The sequence below is a fragment of the Scleropages formosus genome, chromosome 24, assembly GCF_900964775.1.
Source record: "Scleropages formosus chromosome 24, fSclFor1.1, whole genome shotgun sequence".
Classification (NCBI taxonomy): Eukaryota; Metazoa; Chordata; class Actinopteri; order Osteoglossiformes; family Osteoglossidae; genus Scleropages; species Scleropages formosus.
In genome coordinates this window covers 14,862,899-14,872,713 of record NC_041829.1, presented here as the reverse complement: position 1 = coordinate 14,872,713, position 9,815 = coordinate 14,862,899, and the positions used below count along the sequence as shown (strand labels likewise).

At 39.6% G+C, this 9,815-nt stretch overlaps 1 protein-coding gene across 2 annotated transcripts in view; it reads left to right on the top strand.

Annotated features, from left to right (window-relative positions):
• The window catches only part of dock1 (dedicator of cytokinesis 1), a 178,365-nt gene that overhangs the window by 96,651 nt on the left and 71,899 nt on the right, over positions 1–9,815 (top strand). The window lies entirely within an intron of this gene.

Sequence of the window (9,815 nt, the reverse complement as noted above, 5' to 3'; positions counted from 1 at the left end):
ATCCTTGGTGACTCCATTGCCAGGGAGATGTTATGTAAACCAGATGGCTCCAGTCTTTGAAAGGAAAGCTGCGATGATAATAATGCAAATATTATTAATAATGCATTGAGTCTCTTCAGTCAGATGCTGCTTGCCTTCCTGCATCCTGAAAAATGGCTTGAGTGTGATTGTGAGAGGGTGAGTAACTGATAGACTCATCAGTAGTGACCAACTCTGTGTTCAACTGCTCTGCCATTGGGGGTATTTGTGTCAAACCTCCTCCCCAGCCGGACTGGACACCTGACACCTCCCTCAGCCCTCCTCGTCTGTGCGTTATTCAGTGTTTCCCTCCACTATTCTTTTAATTTTTTTTGTCCTTTTAACCTTTTATTTTCATTTACACTTTCACAATATCTCTTTTCCCCTTTCTATTCTTCATTTTTTTTTTTTTTAAGGCACAGCACAAATTGGAGTGCTTGATTGCTTCTTGCGCTGAACCTTGTCACACGCATGAAGCTTAGTGGTGTCTACTTTGACCAGCCTGCAGTGTGTATACCTATGTATATCTGCAGTTCAAAGCAGTTCTTCCCTTCTGCACACTTTGTCTGCTTTTTTTTTTCCCCCCCACTAATTTCACTTTTCTTTTGTCATACTGATTCTCTACCTTCGGTGATCTTGTGCACATACCTGCCAGCCGAGTCTCGTGAGCACCGTCAAATTGGGTCTCTTCACTGCAGGTTCTGTTTGTGTCTCTGAATAGGAGATGTATTACAGGTGACGTGTTCATGGGAGCATCTCTCCTCAGCATTAGCTGGCCAGAAAGCCTGCGGTGTCCCAACTACCTATTGAACTCTAGTCATGGAAGCACACTGCAGGTTCTAAGTAACCACTTGCTCAACCCTGGTCTGGTGGTTGCTCAACATGAACAATATAGGTAAAACTGCCACATCTTGCTCAAATAGGATGTACAGATGGGTACTGTGAATCAAAAACTCATTCAACAGGAAACCATTCATCATTTAAGAAAATGGAAACCACACTGAGTTGTAGCTATAAGATAAATGTTTTACTCAGTAACACAATGGAGTTCTGTCTATTTGATAGGTAAATTGTAAATACTCTATAAATTGTAACATCTAGTGGTGATGCTGGCCATTGACTCTGGGGGGATACCTTGGGCCTGGGTTCAGCCCACATGTCCTCTTCACTTTGGCGTTTCCGCTGGACTTTCAGTAACGGCATCCAGACAGGCACAGTCCTGACGCCCGCCGTTCAGGAGGCAATGAGGTAGAGCCCTTCTCACAGGCTTTCAGTACCTTGTGAGCTACAACAGGGCTTATCTTTTTCCTCAAACTAGCAAAATAGAATTCGTACTTTGTTTGGGAGAGCCTCATCAGTTATGGTGCTTTGTTCCTCTCCCCGTATTGACCTTCGCCTTGAGCTCCAAGTTCACCGACTACATGCTGGTCCCACAGGACTGTCATTGCTCCCAAAAATTCCCTGCAGCCCTTCCTCTGGAGTGTCCGTGCGGGACGGAAGAGTGTTCTGCTGACTGTTGTTGTATTGATTTTGCTGTGTACTCAACTCCCAAGCACATGGTGACCTCTTTGCTGTTCTGCTTATTGTTGTGGTTCCAGGACAAGATTTTTTTTGTCTTCAGGGACAGACTCTCATTAAAATAAATAGTAATTTGCCTTTTTGTGTCAATTAGACTTCAATTAACCTTCACACAAATGTAATAATTTCATGTGTACATATGTAATGGTGAATCTATGTATATTCTTTTTTTTTCTTTTTTTTTTTAAACAGCTTGTTTTATTGATACCAGAAACTGTGCAAATTTTCCACTAGCTATTGGTGTTATCAGTCTACAGAAAACCTGTCAATATGTTCAGATAAATTTTTAAACCACGTTATTATATGTACATTAACCACATAATGCAGGGCTTTTAGTGTGGTGAACCATGGATTTTCCATGCTGATTTTGCTGTATTTGGCAGAACACAAAACATTAAGTTCCTCAGGCCTTCTGTAATTTACTGTGCTCTAAGTGTTGTGTTTCTGTCGTTTGCCCTTTTTTTCTTCAAAAGCGATTAGCTTAACATTGCTCCTCTGATGCTTCCACTGATCATTTTCGGGGGGGGAGTATACATCGAAGACTCACGCATCTGTGTAACTGTTGTTGGGAGTTTGTGCATGTCCTTCCAGTCCTATCTGTTGCCATTTCTCCGATCCATTCCAACAGTTAGCGGTGTGGGAATCCCAGTTTGCATAGGCGTGCCTGTTAGTTTACGCACTGTGCTGCTTCTCTCTGAGATGATGTACTCTGCACGGTAAAATCTATTTCCTTTTGTTAAATAATGAATGAGGCACACTGCTTTTGTATTAATAGAGGTATAATGTTTTAGAGAAATGGAGTGTGAAAATGTTTCCCAAAGCATATTTTAGGGAAAGGTGGCAGAACAAAGCAGTGTAACTTTCTCCTGGGCTTTTGCTGACTGTAGGCCTCAATGTGTTCTACCTTTTCATCTGTGACTTTGACTGGGGACGTATTGTTTCTGAAACCAATGCAAGCTGATTATGTGCCTGCTGAATTAAATTTAAAAAAAAAAAAAAAAAAAAGAAAATGAGTGTACAAAGTTTTGGTTTTTTTTAATTTGGATAAAGCTGGCGTGAATATTTTCTGGCCATTGTTGATGTTCTGGGAATTCATTCTGACACCACTAATGTGCTGGTGAATTTGTTTGTTCAAAGCTCTGCATTTCGATGACAGTATTACAGTCTGATTTGTATTTTTATTTGTTCCTCTTTTCTCGCATTATTGCATCTTCTGGTTTCTCAAGACCAGGTCTGTACACTTGTGTGTGTCTTTGGGACATCTCAGTCACTGTTAATAAGCAGCGAATGACTGTTTGACAAAGATGGTGACAGTTATTCAAATGACACGGGAAGATTTTTTTGTCATGGAATTCATATCTCATTGCTTTTTTTCTGTGTTTAGGATATGGGGGCCTTTCTTGAATGGTCATTGATGTTATATTTACAGTTATTCATTTAGCTGATTGTTTTCTACACAGCGACTTACAGTGTTAAGGTACTTAAAATTATTTACCTATTTATACAGCTGGGTAATTTTACTGGAGCAATTTAGGGTAAGTACCTTGGTCAAGGTTACTGCAGCTGGAGGTGAGATTCGAACCTGCAGTCTTTGGGTCCAAAGGCAGCAGCTGTATCACTATACTACTAACTGTCCCTATCCCTACATTCAGTGCCATTCAGTGTGAATTTGGATCACACTTTGTGGTGCCTGCAGAGAGAAACTGGACTCCTGCACCAGGGAAAGGACTGCAGTGCAGTCTGCACTCTGACGACCTCCCTATGGACAGAGCACAAGATTTCTTCACTGATCTCCTTTGTGCCTCTGACGACTTGCCTGAAGCAGTGGCTTGGCAATGTTCTGTCACAGGCTGTTGGGAAAGTACAGTGTGAGTGGCTGCTGCTGGGCTGCTCTCTTGCTTCTAGGGTATTATTTCACTCCACTACCTGCCTGGGAGTATTGCTTCATAGGAATCTTCTTTCACTAACATTCCAGCACAATGAGTGCACTTGGCCCCAGTGCTCTGTCTTGAGCCTGTTCTTTAAACCACCACCACCACCACCACCCCCCTCCCCTCTTTTAAGATGCATACAGTACAGATCAGCTTGAACCACTCTGGACTCATCAGTTGTTTAGCTGGTGGTAATTTGGCCAACAAAAAATAGATGAGGGATGACTCTGTCTTTACCTCATGACAGAACACTTGCTGAGAAATTGTAATTTTTTAAAATACAATGTTTATGTAGTTTTTTTTGTTCAGGTTATGTGTGTCCAAATGCATCTTTGAGTTTTTTCTAGAAATGTGAACATTTACATACAAACCAACAGAATGGAGTAGAGCAAAAATGTTTTGGCTAAATCATATGTCACATGATGGGTTTCGGGTGCTGCAGTCTGCATTAATTTGCGGAGCCGATCACAACTTCCCAGATACTCTGCGGTGCTCATGACAATATTTTTGAGTCCCATGTTTTTCAATCTCACTGCCAGCCGAAGACAATGATGGAAACTGACGGAATCGGCATTTTATTGCACATTTTAACAGTGGTGTTTTTTCAAGGCTATGGAAATAAACTCAGACATATTGTTTCCATGGTTAAGTACATGAAATTATGAGTGGAGTAATTGTAGAGCTGTCAGGTTTTTTTTTTTTTTTTTTTGGTTTGTCATTCATGTCACCACATTAATATAGCAAACATTTTTCCTGTGTAGCATCTTTTTTCCTAGGAAAATGGATGGTTGATGTCAGATGGTTCACTGTACTCCAAACTGTCTATTTTCAATACAGACTCTTTTGTGTTCATGTATTTTATTTTTCAAAATATCCTAGCATCAGAAGTGTGAATTGAGCCTTGAATTCATGTATTATTGTTGGGATAAATTTTGTCTTGATTTTTCTTTAACTTTTTATCTCAGTCCTTACCATCTCTGTGCAGGGAAAAAATATTACATTTTTTTTCATTTAACTGATGCTTTTCTACAAGGCGACTTACAGTTTCAAGCTACTGACAATTATTTACCCATTTGTTTAGCTGGGTAGTTTTACTGAAGAAATTTAGAGTAAGTACCTTGTTCAAGGGCACTACAGCTGGATTTAGATCTCAACCCTGTGGCCGTTGGGACCAGAGGCAGCATTTCTAACCACTACGTTTCCAGCTGCTCATCCAAGTGATACAGGATTTGAGATTCTAACAGACATTTGCATCTCTTTAGTGTTTGCATGAAGTGCTCAGCATTCCTAATAACTGCCATTTGGCATTATCAAATTTCTGGAACTGCTACAGTGCTCTCTTCAGCTGTTTCTCATTCTTGCAGCATTTACTTCTCCTCACTCCATTGCTGAACCAAATTTAATTATAATCAATTGAGGGTTGCAGTTGTCTGAGTTATATGCTTAGAATGCCAAAGAGACTGCATGTGAATAGTGGTTGTGTATTTTGTTGTTTTTTTTTTTTTTTTTTTCCTTCTCCCCCCGCTCTCATAGATTGTGTGCACTGTATGGAAATTGAATACAGAATAGCTATATCTTGAGAACTCAAGCCTGCTTTACAAGGGCAAAGTGCTACTTTACGCAAGTCGTTATTGAACATCAGAGCTCAAATACATGTGTTCACGTTTCACAAGTTAATGTGTTATATCACTGTTTGAGGAGTAGCACTGACAAAGTTGCAGCAGCCTTTTTTTTTCTTTTTTTTATTTGCTAAAATGCACCAGTTCTGAACATTTTTCTGGTGTTCCACAAGTTTATCTGAAGCAAGACAGCAGCCTGTAAAAGTTGCTCCCATGGTTGCTGCATCCCCTGTCCATGCAGCACACATCCTTCCTATGTTTGTTAGCTAGTGCCGTGTGGAAGCCAGGACCTGGTCTCTGCTGACTAAAAACTTGGTCCCATGTGGTCTAATTAATTATTGTTTATCTTATTACATGCCTCTAAAAAGCAAACATCAATTTTCATCCAGCATGCTGTCACACTTTAAAGTAGGACAGATTATTGCTCCTTCTAAGAGATGGAGTGATGGACTGTCTTCCACTGTTAGTTTCCATTTTACCTTACAAACTTACCTTACACTTCATCATTATATTCACATTTTTCCTTTGCTTTCCGGATGGGACTTTAAAACGATATGGGTAATCTGTCACCCTTTTTTAAATTCATTTATTTACTTATTTTGGTTGTGAAGCATTTGACCTGAATTTGTTTGACCCTCTGGGTAAAATTTACCTCATTAGGCAATGCGATCTGACATTTTGGTCTTGTCCCCCACCCGTGGTCAGTTTTAAAGCATCACACTTGACTTTGTTTGGGTGTCGGGCAACGGTTGCACTGTTCATTAAACCTTTTTTTAATGTAGGGTGTTTGTAAAAGGTATTGTTATTTTGCAGCATATTTGCAGCACAAGAGTACAGCACAGTTGAGTCAAAAAGTGTGCAGGTAGAAATGTGCCATGACACATCATCTCACATGACACATCGTGAGTTTGTTGAACTTGAAATGAACTGTAACAGAAATAAGGGATCAGGGTTAGCAGATTTTTGTTCATTTTCACCATAATGTAGTTGTAGTGTCCAGAGCGTCCATTGACATTTTCAGAGCCAAATACACAAGGTTGTGAACTCTACAAACCAGAGTGAGGAAACGACGTAGCCTGGAGCGAGAGCAATGCAGCACAAACCGAGGAGACATTTATTTAGCAGACTTTGTGCTTCCCTGTCTTGCCCCTTTCCTCGAGACTGAGCCCTCAACCTTAATGCTTTGTTAGCACTTAGCTATGTGAGGGCACCTGGCTTTTTATGTGATTAAATTACTGCCTCTGTGAAAACAAATTAAGTGACTGTGTCAACATAGATGTTCAAGTTCCTCCTAATGTCCTTTTAGACAAAAATTTTTCACCCCTCACTGGAAGGTTTTTGAAAGCTATACATAGTAGGCATGGTACTAAAATAGTCCCATAAACTATTTAGTTGCTGAATGTAGGATATGGAATGGAAGATATACATGCTGTATTTTTCAGCATATACGTGGCTGTGAGTGTTGTGCATTATGTTTTATTTATCTGCTTAGCAAACCTATCTGTTTTAGGGTAAGTAGTTTGACCTCCTAAATGCGTGAGAAATGTGTGCGTTTAATAATTTTTAATAACAATTTGTTTAGTAATTAAAAACCAGTATGAATCTACTAATGTAGCATATACTGGTTTGTATGGTGGAATATAACAAATTCACTGTGCTCTAGAATAACTTGTCTGCATCTGCTTTTCTCCTCCTATGTACTCTTTTTATTTTTCACTCAGATGTACATCGCTTTGGAGAAAATCGTCTGCTAAATGAACATGAATGTAACGTAAATGTAAACTTGTATCCTTATCAGGTCAGTTTTTTCAATTTTTGAGAAAAAATTTTGCATTTATGCAGTTGGGCATTTGAGTGAGCTACCTGCTTGGTTCTGATTCTTGTGCTAAGACTAAATTTTGAAAAAGAAATGTCTATATTTTATTAGCATTATATCTTTTAACATGGTAAACTTTTGGATGTCCTGTGATACCTCCATATTCTTCCCCTTAAAATATTTCCTGGTCAGTGATGTTTATCCTTGCAGCTACACGAGCAGTGTCTTTCATTAATGACTGCTACTACACTTAAAGGGAAAAACAACATACCCTGTGTGGCTATACTGTATAGTTTGTGCTGTTAAATTGTGAGCAGCATGGTGGCACAACGAGTAGCGCTGCTGTCTTGCAGCACCTGGGTAGTGCGAGAGGACGTGAGTTCGATCCCCGCTCAGCCTGTGTGGAGTTTGCATGTTCTCCCCGTGTCTGCGTGGGTTTCCGAGGAGAACATGTCCGGGTGCTCTGGTTTCCTCCCACACTCCAAAGAGATGCTGCTCAGGTTCAACCCATTATATGTAAGTGACAGAGAGTGTGTTTCACTGATGTGTGGATGAGTGACCCATTCTAAGTAGTGTATCTATCAGTGTAAGTCACCTTGGTGAATAAGGTGTGTGGGCTGATAAAACTACAATAGTATCCACTGGAAGTCGCTTCGGAGAAAAGCGTCTGCTAAATAAATAAATGTAAATGTTAGTTTCTGTCATCTGTGTGCTGTGTAACCTGTAGATGTGTTATCCATAAGGTAAGGTGGGATTCACAGGGTACCATCAGTCACAAAGGGGAGTTTCACACCAGGTCTAAACATGAGTCTTGTTTTTATTTGTTTCATCCTTGGGAACGGTTTCTATGGAAACATAATCAGACGTATCTTCATGTGAAAGTGAGAAGAGCAGATCTCTTGAGGAATGCATACAGTTTACCTTCTTTTAAGTCCTTTACCATGTGAAGCAGTGGACGGTTATTTCCTGGGTCTTAGGAATGGGCCTTTTTTGTTTTGGTTCTTCCGTGATGCTCCATTGGTTGAGAACCTAGCACGGATGAGGCCGTGCTTGAGTTCAGGTGCTGTCCTTGTGTGTCTATGAGTTGTATTCACCTTACCCGTCTATAACAGTGAGAAATGGTAAGCTGCTTCAGAGAGAACAAAAGAAAGGAAATCAAGGGGAATGAATACCTTTTACAATTTCAACTTCACACGTGTTTATCCATCATTCTACCTGCTGCACATTTCATCAGCTAAACTATGTTCTGGCATCTAAGCTGAGAAATATTTCCTTTCATGTTTTAAGCCACAGCTACCAAGTGACGTATATTAAAAGTTCTTAATCTTGCTCAGTAAATTATTGTTGCTGTGTGGCAAAGACATCAGTAGTGAAATGCATACAGCACGTACTGGAAGTACATAATTTATCCTAATGGTTTTTTCCTCCATTAAGGACCAAATTGGTAAAATGGCAATTACTTTTGTTTGGAGGCTTAAGGATCATTCAAGTCTGGGCCTAATATTACAGGAGAGGAATTAATTTGAGGCTTTTGGAGTACTTTATTGCTGCTGGCTAGAATTTTTTTCCCCTCTTTGGCAGCTTAGCAACAGCCCTTATCCAGAGTGATGACATAAAGCTTAGTTTTACAGTTCCCCAGTTATTCTGTGCATCTACATATATGCTTGAGTAATCTTGTCCAGTGAAAATGCAATGCCCCCTTCAGTTCCACAGAGCTTCACTATAGTGCCTAACTGAGAGTCACATTTACAACAGATGAATAAGTGGATTTGTCTGCTTTCGCACAAAAATAACAGGAGAATTGAGCTGTCTTTCCTTTGAGAACTTTCTGCTTTCAAACCAGCTACTTGGTGGGATCTTCAGTCCCATCTGGAGTCTCTGAGATTTCTTAAGTGAACATAAGGATTTAAAAATATAATTTTTTCCCCAACAGAATTTGAAACATTGATTATTTTAAGAAATTAACAACAAAACAGAACTATATCATGAAATCATGAAATAAGAGGCCAAAATAGTATAATGAGAACTTGTGTATTTATAGATGCTGCTCAACTAATGATGGAGTTACTGTACATTCCAATAAACCCATCATAAGTGGAAAAATCAGAAGTTGAACAGGAATGCAGTACGACACCTACCGAACATCACAGCCTACCTTAAACGTGCTCAGAACACTTACCATAGGCTGCAGCTGGGCAAATTTAAGCAGGAGACACATGGGCATGTAGTAGACATGATGGGATGAGAAAACGCAAAATAAAAAAACTTTCAACACAGTATTGGTTGTTTATACTTGTAGTTGTTTACACTTGTTCGTGTGATCACTACAGAGACTGCGAGCGCAGCTGAGTAGATGTTGCGGCCCGCCGGCATTGCCCAGCATTGGGAGAGAGTATCGTACCACATATCGCAAGTGCAGGAACAGATCGAAATTCAAAATTTGAAGTATGGACTGTGTCCAAAAAAAAAAAAAAAAAAAAACTAAAAGTTGCATGTTGCCTGAATAAAGTGGAAGTGCAGTAATGTAGCCTAGTTAGTGCTAGTTGCCATCAGGAACTAATCGCCTTGTTGCCTTTGTGCAATGGCAGTGCAAGAATGATTGCCAAACATCGTCTTTCTTCCACAACTCAAAATTAGCTGCTGTTCTCTTTACTCTGTGAGTACAGTAATGGTTCACTACTGTAAACTGCCTTTTTTACTTAAAAATATCTGCTTATTTTTTAACAAATTTCAAATGAATGTTGTCCACAGTGCATAACAGAATTTGTTTAAAAATGTACTGCCTAGAAACATACCTATTAATGACCCATTAAATACTTTATAATCATGACATGCTATATGCTGAAATCATTA